Source organism: Octopus bimaculoides, chromosome 5 (genome assembly GCF_001194135.2).
Source record: "Octopus bimaculoides isolate UCB-OBI-ISO-001 chromosome 5, ASM119413v2, whole genome shotgun sequence".
Classification (NCBI taxonomy): domain Eukaryota; kingdom Metazoa; phylum Mollusca; class Cephalopoda; order Octopoda; family Octopodidae; genus Octopus; species Octopus bimaculoides.
The window spans coordinates 54,867,863-54,878,334 of NC_068985.1; positions in this window are offsets into that span (position 1 = coordinate 54,867,863).

Here is a 10,472-nt window from a genome sequence, read left to right on the forward strand (position 1 = left end):
TATATATATATATATATATATATATATATATACATATATATATATATTACCATTTATATATACATACATACACATATTTTACCATTTATATATATATACATATATATATTTTACTATTTATATATATATATATATACATATATATATATATACATATATATATATATACACACACACATACATAGTATGAGCATGTCAGGGGAATTATTTATATATACATACTAAAAGCATGTCATTACAAATACTGTTTATATATATATATATATATATATATATATATATATACACACATAAATATATATATATACATATGCTATGAGCATGTATTGAGCATGTACATGAGTGGCAACCTTTCCAGAAGAAGAGCAATTTCTATGAGAATGGAGTGGCTAGTTACCACAAGAGATGTATTAGAAACAGCAAGAAAACCATTTATAAAACTATAAGCCTTGGTAAGCTCTGTTTTGTTGGCAGCCAGTGAGATGAGAGACTCACTGTTGCTGACACTTTTAGTTTACATTTAGAAGTTAACATTGTTGGTCACAAAAAAATATTCAAGGGTTTTGTTGGTGGCTCAAAAATCACATTTTTTGTAAAATTTTGATGGTGGTCTCTCTACAAGATCAACTTCGACCCAGACTGAAAAAAACATTTTGGCAAGAGAGAATGATAAATATCAGATTCAATTTGTTTCATTTTTATGTTAGAAAAAAAACAAAACAAAACAACAAAAAAACTGTTAACCAAATGCAAAAAAGAGAGGACATTGTTATCAAATAAACACTTGAATAAACAACTTCCCACACTCTAAAAAAAATTAATTTTTTTCACTAATTAAAAGCAGGAATAATTCAGTTTGTTGAAAGTCATATGACATAACAGAGATCACTTATTAACATTGTCACATAAAGCATGAAGTGAAAATAAAACATGTGGATCAACAATAAGAAAGATTGATATACAGTTAATTTGTAGTAAACTCTATTCCATTTAATTTTGACCGTTAATAAAACAAAAACGTTACCCAAAATAGAGTTCACTGATCAATTATATCCTACAGAAAGTAGACCACAAGTGAAAATAGTTCCACAAAATATAGACCTGTGGTCATGAACTACCTGCTTGAGGAGGGTTGACCAAGACTACACAATCATCATATGGAATGTGGAGTGTAAACTGTCCTATAAATCATCGTTTAGAAATAAAAAATTCTCCACAAAATATAAGCACATTGTCACAACTGGTTTGACAAAATATCTGGGGGTCGTATGCAGAGCAGTAATTAAGAGTAGTTTGGACATGAACAATAAAATATATATTTCTTAAAATATTAGCATCACTAAGATGTGAGGAAGTGGTCCTTTAAAGATATTTAAAAGGTATTTTGATTGGAAATTATTTCTAAAGAATTAATTCTAATAATGTAATTCAAATGTTCTTTCTTTGCTAAAATTACTAACATTTTCTCTTTTGAGACATGAATAGGTGAGACATGTTTCAATAGATTAGGAACAGATTTGAATAAGCTACGAACAAATTGCAACAAAGAAATGGTATTTTTTTTTAAAAACAAAACAAGGGTGTATTTCAACTTAACAAAAATGCAATTCAACAGAATATAGGTATATTTTAGCAAAAGACAGTGATACTCCAACAAAACAGGGATGCATTTCAACAGAAATATCTGGTTTAACATAATGGAATATTATCAGTTGGTCTAGTTTTATGTTTGTATCCAAAGATGGTATGCGTATGTTTGTATATAAAGTATCACAGTTGTCTAATACAATATTGGTCAACTTGGTAAGGAGGTAATGGTTTCTATTTTATCACCAGCTCTGTTGTGTGTTTCTGAAAAGAGAATGATTCTCAATGGTCCAGTGCACTTAACTATAAAATAGTTACTATAGTGAAGTATAATTCATTTTATGGATTCTGTATTATTACAACTTTATTATTTTGTAAAGCCTAGTCTGAATCTTCCCACAAAGGTGGGCCAATGTTTTTCAATACACTACCTGAAGATGAAAATCTTTAAGTGATGTTGCATAAACATGAAAGATAACACATACATACACATATATGTGTGTGTGTGTGTGTGTGTGTGTGTGTGTGTTTGCATGACCCTTTATTCCTATGTCTTATCAAATTCTTAATACATACCACCTCCTGTTTGATAAACTATGATATATATCATTATAATTATTATTATTGTTATTTTTTCACTTTAATGTAAACATGAAGTTTGAGAATCTGAAGGAAGATTGACAACAAAAATATACAAGATCTTACATTAATATATAATGTAAAAAATATATATAAACAATTTAGTCAGTTAAACTATATTTTAGTTTGATCTACCCCAACCCCCATAAAAACCAAACAGTTCAGTCAACAAAGCACAAGTTACACATACAAAACATGATATATTAACAATTCATTTAAAAATATTCAATTTAGTCAATATAAAATGTGTTGACAATATAGTCAATGAAACACTATATGTTGATAGTTTAGTCAACATAAGACAAGTTTACAGTTTAGTCAATATAACATACAATATGTTGACAGTTTAGTCAATACAGCCCACCATATGTTGACAGTTTAGACAATATAACACAGGTTGACAACAGAGTCAATAACATGCCATATGTTGACAGTATAGTCAATATAAGATATTTACAATTTAGTCAATATAACATACAATAGGTTTAGACAATATAACACATGTTGACAGCATAGTCAATATAACACACAATGTGTTGACAGTATCGTCAATATAACACAACATAAGCTGACAGCATAATCCATACAACTCACAATATGTTGACAGTGTAGTTGAAATGAATATACCATATATTGAGTATTTACTTAAACATTTCATATACTAACATTTAGTCAACAATGAAGACGGTATATTGGCAATGAGCAGATATTGACAGTTTAGTTAACATATTTTCAATGACGTTTATTAAACAGTAAACATATATTGACAGTTTTGTCAATATTAAAGAATATATTGATAATTTATTTAAACATTTCATAGAGTAACAGTTTAGCTAATGGACATAATATATTGAAAGCTAAGTCAACAGTTAGTAAGGTATATTGACAGTTTAGTCAACAATGAACACAATATATTGACAGTTTAACTATGAACATGATATATCGACAGTTTAGTTAATGGTGAACATTACACATTAAGTTTAGTCAACAGGAAACTTGGTGTATTGTATACTTTAGTTAACAATGAACACATTGACAGTTGATGGTTTCATTAACAGTGAACATATTTCGACAGTTTAGTCAACAAAGCATACAATAAATTTATCAATTCACAACCACAGATTTTATATTGGCATAACTTATCATTTATTGATTTAACTTATGAAAATACCCTGATTCTTTCAGTGTTGAATCATGAAGATAATGGCAAATATTTCTTACACAAGAATAAAACCAATTTTCATAGAGAAAAAAAATACAATCCATGGATTTGAACCCAGTATCTTACTGGTACCTACTATATTGGCCCAGATGTAAGGGATATATGGCGTATTTAACATCGGCAGCATTTGAACACAGAACAGCAATTTACCAAATTAAATGACAATGTAATTATTGAGAAATTGTACGGTCACAGCCTAAAATAATAATAATAATAATAAAAATATTTCTAAAAGAGACACAAGGCCACAAATGTATGCATGTATATGTGTGTGAGTGGTGTTGGTGGTATAATAACATATTGATCCCAGTATCTGACAGGTACATTATTTTATTGACCTTTAAAATTTAAAAGGTAAATATGACTTTGCTGGAATTTGAGATCTGAATGTAGAGAGATGGAAGTAAACAACACAAGACATTGGTTTCAGTGCTCCACTTGTTCTGCTAATCCACTGTTCTTCAAAGTAAACAATCACAATAACAACAACAAAAATAATAATTGCTTCTAATTTAAGTCCAAGGCCAGAAATTTTGTGGTGGGGGAATGTTGATTATATTGATCTAGTATGTGGCTAGTACTTTAGCATATTGATCCTGGAAAGAAGATCAAGACTGATCTTAGCAGGATTTGAACTCAGAACAGAAAGAGCTGGAATAAATACTGCAAAGTATTTTGTCCTTTTTACTAAAAGCACAAGGCCTGAAATTTGAAGGGTGGGGACTAGTTGATTACATTGACCCCAAAAGGAAGAAAGGCAAAGTCGACCTCGATGGGATTTGAACTTAGAAGGTAGTGATGGGTGAAATACAGCTAAGCATTTCATCCAGCATGCTAACAATTCTGCCAGTTCACTGCCTTTATATATAATAACTATAATAATAATAATAAAAATAAAAATATTATAATAGTAGTTTCAAATTTAGGCACAAGGCCAGCAGTTTCAGGGAAGGGGCTAAGTCGGTTACACTGACCTCAGTGCTCAACAGTTACTTATTATTATCAACCCCTAAAAGATGAAAGGCAAAGTTTACCATGGTGGAATTTGAACTCAGAACGTGTAGACAGACAAAATGCTGCTAAGCATTTTGCCCAGCATACTAATGACTCTGCCAGCTCCCTGCTATTATAATGATAAAAAAATAAATAAAAATATAATAATAATAATAATAACAATAATAATAATGAAGGGCTCTGATTTAGGCACTGGGCTATCAATTTTGAGGGGAAGGGTGTTAGTTGATATCATCAGCCACAGTACTTGATTGGTTCTTTATTTTATCAATCTCAGGAGGATAAAAAATAAAGTTGACCTTGGCAGGATTTGAACTCAGAATGTAAAGAGCTGGAAGAAATGCCACCAAGCATTTTGTTCAATGCTCTAACAGTTCTGCCAATCCATCACTGCAATGGTCAGTTCAGAAAGATACTTAATAGCTTTATGACACATTCCCAATGGAGCTAAAGAAAAGAGAGGTTATCTTCTCTGTTACCCTGCTTGTGGTACCACTTCACCTTTTGTGCATCCATAGATTACACTGAGTACATAAAATGTGCAGCTGTGATCATCATGCCTTCTTTATGGGTACAAGTGACCTTTTCTAAGAAAAAAACAAAAACAAAAAAACTTTCATCTGAGAATCCAAGCAATATGTTTGCAGTCACTGTTAACCCAACACAGAATTCTATATTAATTTTAACTAGTTTTAATACTGCAATAGTCTCCCTTGCCTTTCTTGACTAGAATCACTCATTAAACTAATGGCTTTATTAAGCCATTATCTTAATGAGTAATTTAACTCTAGGTCTAATTTTAATTAAAGCTTTTGGCTCATTACATTAAGAGCTGACTTCACTGTTTGCTTTTCATGCAACAGGACTTTCTGGGTAGCCCCCAACTCTTTTCTTCTATTCTGATCTCAACAAAACATTTCATTCTTTTGAAGAAGATACTTCTAAGGGATCACAACATATTAAAAACAACTTTTATTTTTGTGGTTTAACCACTTTTGTTACTATATTTCTATTGAAATATGCTGTTTTTTTTTTCAATTAATTTTGAAAAGAAAGAAAAATTTCACTAACTAATTTTGTCCATATCAAACTGGATAACAAATTAAAATGAGCTTTTGACAGTAGATTTTAATCTAGATTACTTTATCCCTTTTGTTACCATATTCTATTAAAATATAACTGCCTTTCTTTCAATTAATTTTGAAAGTAATGAAGAATTTATTAAAATAACTTTGTCCTTATTATGCTGGTGTTTTGAATATAAATTAACATGAAATTTTGATGGAAGGTTTGAATTTAGATCAGTTTAAAATGGGGAGTTTTATATTATCAAACCAGGAACATGCTTTCCAGTGGGTTGGAATTGAAAACGTTAAATGAAGAGGAAAGGAGTGGAAGATTGTGACCCTGGCCTTTGCAGGAACCCTTACCCACCTACAGTCAGTGCTTACTCGCAAAAAAAAAAAAAAAAAAAAAAAAATGGGGAGGATTCCAGAAAACCAATATTCTGTACAAGAAAGAATGGGAGAAAGTGGTAAGAGATGGAGAGGGGAAATGTAATGAGAGGAGGAGGAGTTGCAGTAAAGACAAGTGTGTTTGGTGGAGTCGGATAGGGATGCAGTAATGCAGTTTAGAGGAACAGAAGTTAAAGTAGTTGTGGTAGAATAGATAGGTGGAGGAGACAACAGATCTGTGGGTCAAATATGGTTCTAGAGTTTATGATATAAAATAAATACAAGTAGAAAAATTATATTCTCCTTATTTACATTATTTTCTCAGTGGTTTAACCCAGATTCATTTATTTCATTTTATGTTATTTCAATTAGATTTACCTCTGAAACAAACCCATTCCAAACCTAGATTATTATTATTATTATTGTTATTTTCATTATTATTATTATCAGCTGTTTACTCTGATCTTAAGAGATTTTGTTGGAAAATGTGGCAAATCTGCAACTGGCAATAAAATATATTTGTGTGTGTGTGTGTGTGAAAGAGAAAGAGAGAGAGAAAGGGGGAGAGTACAGAGATAGAGAGAGCGTATATGAGTGTGTGTAATGCATGTGGTTCTGTATGTGTATAAGTGTTTTTTTATATATACATACATACATATATATATATATATATATATATATATATATATATAAACTCTGTACCAGTCATATACTGAGGGGGGGGGGATTTAAATGACTACACTTTGACTATGTAATACATTATTTTTATTTCTCCTTCACCTTTGACCCTCAAAAGGCAAAAATATTTGATAAGACAAATTATCCTCTCTCTCCTTCCTTACTCACTCATTATGCCAGTTAAACCCAAGTTTTATACTTCAAGGCATGTGTATGTGTGTTTCTGGTTTTTACACTAAAAGTCAGTTCATAAGTTTTGTTGTTATCTAAAAAACTGACAATTTACAATAGTTAAGTTTTGTTGTTGTTGGTGATGACGATGAAGTTATGTTGATTGTTGGCAAGGAAAAAGCCAGAGATTCTTTATGGATTGAGACAGGATCTGTCATAGTGGAGCACAAGATGGAGGACCACCATGGTGTGACCACAATAAAACAGTGAGATGATCCTTAGCTATCCCATAACACACATACACACAGATGACAGACCAATATATGTACACATGCACTGACGCAGGGTAAACGTAGTAAAAAAAAAAAGTGAACACTAGTGTACATTTGAAAGTGAACCTTGAAAAGTTGAACAAATTTGGGATCAGGTTGCAGTGTTTATATTTGTTTTAAATGACTACTGAGCTTTATGGAATACTTCAATTACACACCACTGCCAATATATATATATATATATATATATATATATATATATATATATATATATATATATATATATATATATATATAATAATAATATAAATATATGCATATATATACATATACATGCCTACATATATATGTATATATACATGCACATATGGGTACAGGATGTCAAAAAAACATGAACAAAATGAGAAACGAGAACATAAATAACAAAAACATGGAAACTGAACTTTTTTTCGAACAATGATAGAAACAAATAGAGAAACGAGACAGGCAACATAAAGAACAATCCCTTCATCAGTTGTCCCCTGTTTTATCTACTCCGATTTTCGAAGGTAAGGACAAGACACGACTTCTTTAAAACAGTCTTTCCTGCAAAGCAAATTAAATAAAGTTTGGGATTTTTTGCAGAGAGTTAAAGTGGTAACAAAAACAGGACAGTAAGAACAAACGGTGAGGGCTGTTAAGCCATAACGAGGTGAAGAGGTGAACGCTGGAAAAACGAGTTTTGAGAAGAGACAGGCAAAAGCACGTCTTGTCTTTAGGAAGGAAGTGGAAGAAAGAGAGAATGGCCATTAGCCATGTGTGATCAACAAGAGAGTCAAGGAGGAAGAGTGAGAGAGGGGGGGAATGGTGAAGGGGAGAGGAGAAGAATTAGAATTATATATACATATACACACACATTTTTATTGATATGTAGCAGAAGCAACAGAGTGACTCAAGGGTTGAGAGTTTCATGCATTGGCATTTGAGCCACTCTGTTGCTTCTGCTAAATATTAACAGAAATATAAATATATATATATACATATATATATATATATATATATATATATATATACACACACACACGCACACAGTCAGTCTCTCACTGTCTCAACTATTCCTTTGCTCATATTTTGCCTTTATAAATGAATATATCTCACACTGGCCCCTTGAGGAATAAAACATTTTCTATACTTTCTATTCCTGGTGTTTTCAACACACATTTAACAACTAATTGGATGGAAATTCATTGGAGTAGTCTCACTGTTCCTAGAGATAATATTTGTCTGTCTTTATTGAAGAGAGGTCAATGAAAACAGATCAATGAAGCTGTTTGATTTGTGTAAAAATAGATCTGTAAAGATAGATCAATGAAGCTGTTTGATCTGTGAAGTTGTTTGATCAACAAAGACAAAGCTATTTATCTAAACAGGAAGTCCTTTTCTATTCAGCTACTATAGGTACAAAACTGACTGTTTAGACACTGATGGTCCAGAACCTCTTATATTCTGCACTAATTTACAAGCAGGAGTTTTAAATTCCCACGGCTGCCAGACTAATTTATTGGTACTTGATGCAGTACAGTATTAATAAACTTGCAGCAGTTATACTAATGAATAGGTACCTTCATTTTATTATCGAAGTAAATTTAATATTTGTTTAACTTAGAGTGAGTTGATGAAGGTGATGACTCCTGGTTAAGAAAAATCAGTAATCCAAAAAAGCTTAGGAGCCAACAGTTCCAGAAAATCGGTGTTGTACCTGTATTTATGACCTAACAATTACTCACCGTAATATGAACTACAGCTAATGTGACAAGTTCTAACAGACTTTCACAGCTAATTCTATCTCTGTATGGTACGACAATACTATATTACACTACCAACAGGCTATGATCATATGATTATATTGCCAGTTACTATGGTACTTACTAAAGTACTAGAATATTTACATTACCACAATATTAAATATAGTCACTAGCATGATAGTTACTACTGGACTACTAAATACAGCATATTACTATTAGTGTGACACTAACAGACTACCACTAGCTTATAATATGTACATGTGTTTATATAAATGCATAGAATTACTATTAATTACAATATTTCTACCATCAGAGATGGCTACTGATAAATACATATATTAACAGTTTATTGCAATTAGTGTGGCCATTAGTATTTTGACTAATAGTACATCAAACAGAACAGTAGTTACTGTCCAAATGAGCTTGATCTACTCATATAGTCTTAGATTCAATGGGAGATTAATGGTCAATCATCAATCATTCTCACACTTAACACCAATACACTGACCAACAATAATATAGTTTCTAGAAAATATAGGTCACTGGACACCTTCTTCACATCAGAACAATCTTATACCGTATCTAACACTGGCAGGTGATTGCTTGTAGCAAAGATGTCCATCAAGGGGATCCTTTTACATTAATCCCCTGGACTGAAAGATAACTACATCACAATATCCATCTCTTTCCTATCATACCCACTTTAGCAATGTAGAGAGGGGCATCTAAGGACTGACACACTTCCTCTCTACATGTATATACATATACAGTTTACTTCAACAACACCCATCTCTATGACATTGATACCAGATTACACCCACCTCTATGATATTGACATCCAGCACACTTCTGTAACATTAGCACTAACTCACACCTCCTATGATACCGACATCACTTCATACCCAATTCTATAACAATTAGACCATCCCACACCATCTCCTTCCAGCTATAACCCTCTACACTTCTTACATAATCCAAAATAGTTCTCTATCCTCTACACATTAACACTACTTAGAGTACCTTGCTGAACCAAGCAGGAACACAACACACTACACAATCATATCTAGCTCCTCACAACTTATATTCTCATTCTCAATCATAACCAAGCTGTCTATCAAATCCCACTCTAAGCACTTTGTTCAAGTAGGGCTATTGCAGAAGACATTTTCCCAAAGAGTTATGCAGTGGGATTGAACCTATAAACACTTTGTTAGTGCAGTATATCTCTCCCTCATCCAACCATTAAGCATACAGGACAGTCAACAATGAGAACACTGACCCTACACAATTGGTCTACAAAGGTTAGAAACAGGTTTTCAACTTGTCAAATATCTTGACCAGTTAATACAAGCATGAATAGAGATTAATTAGTTACATAGCTGTTAATGAAAACATCACATCTCTGTAATATACAATTCATAATATAATTTCTTTTTTTTTTTGGATTGATTGATTACCATCTTAACAAACAGATGTATGCTCATACATACAAACCACTTATATACATATACGTGTAATTATCTAAACATTTACACAGGGTCCTTCAAGTTTCTTTGTAAAAGGAAAAAAAAAATTGCTAAGATTTAAAATAAAAACTAATTAATATGTGTAAATAATTAATGACTGTAAAACAGTCCCTTACCAATTTTCC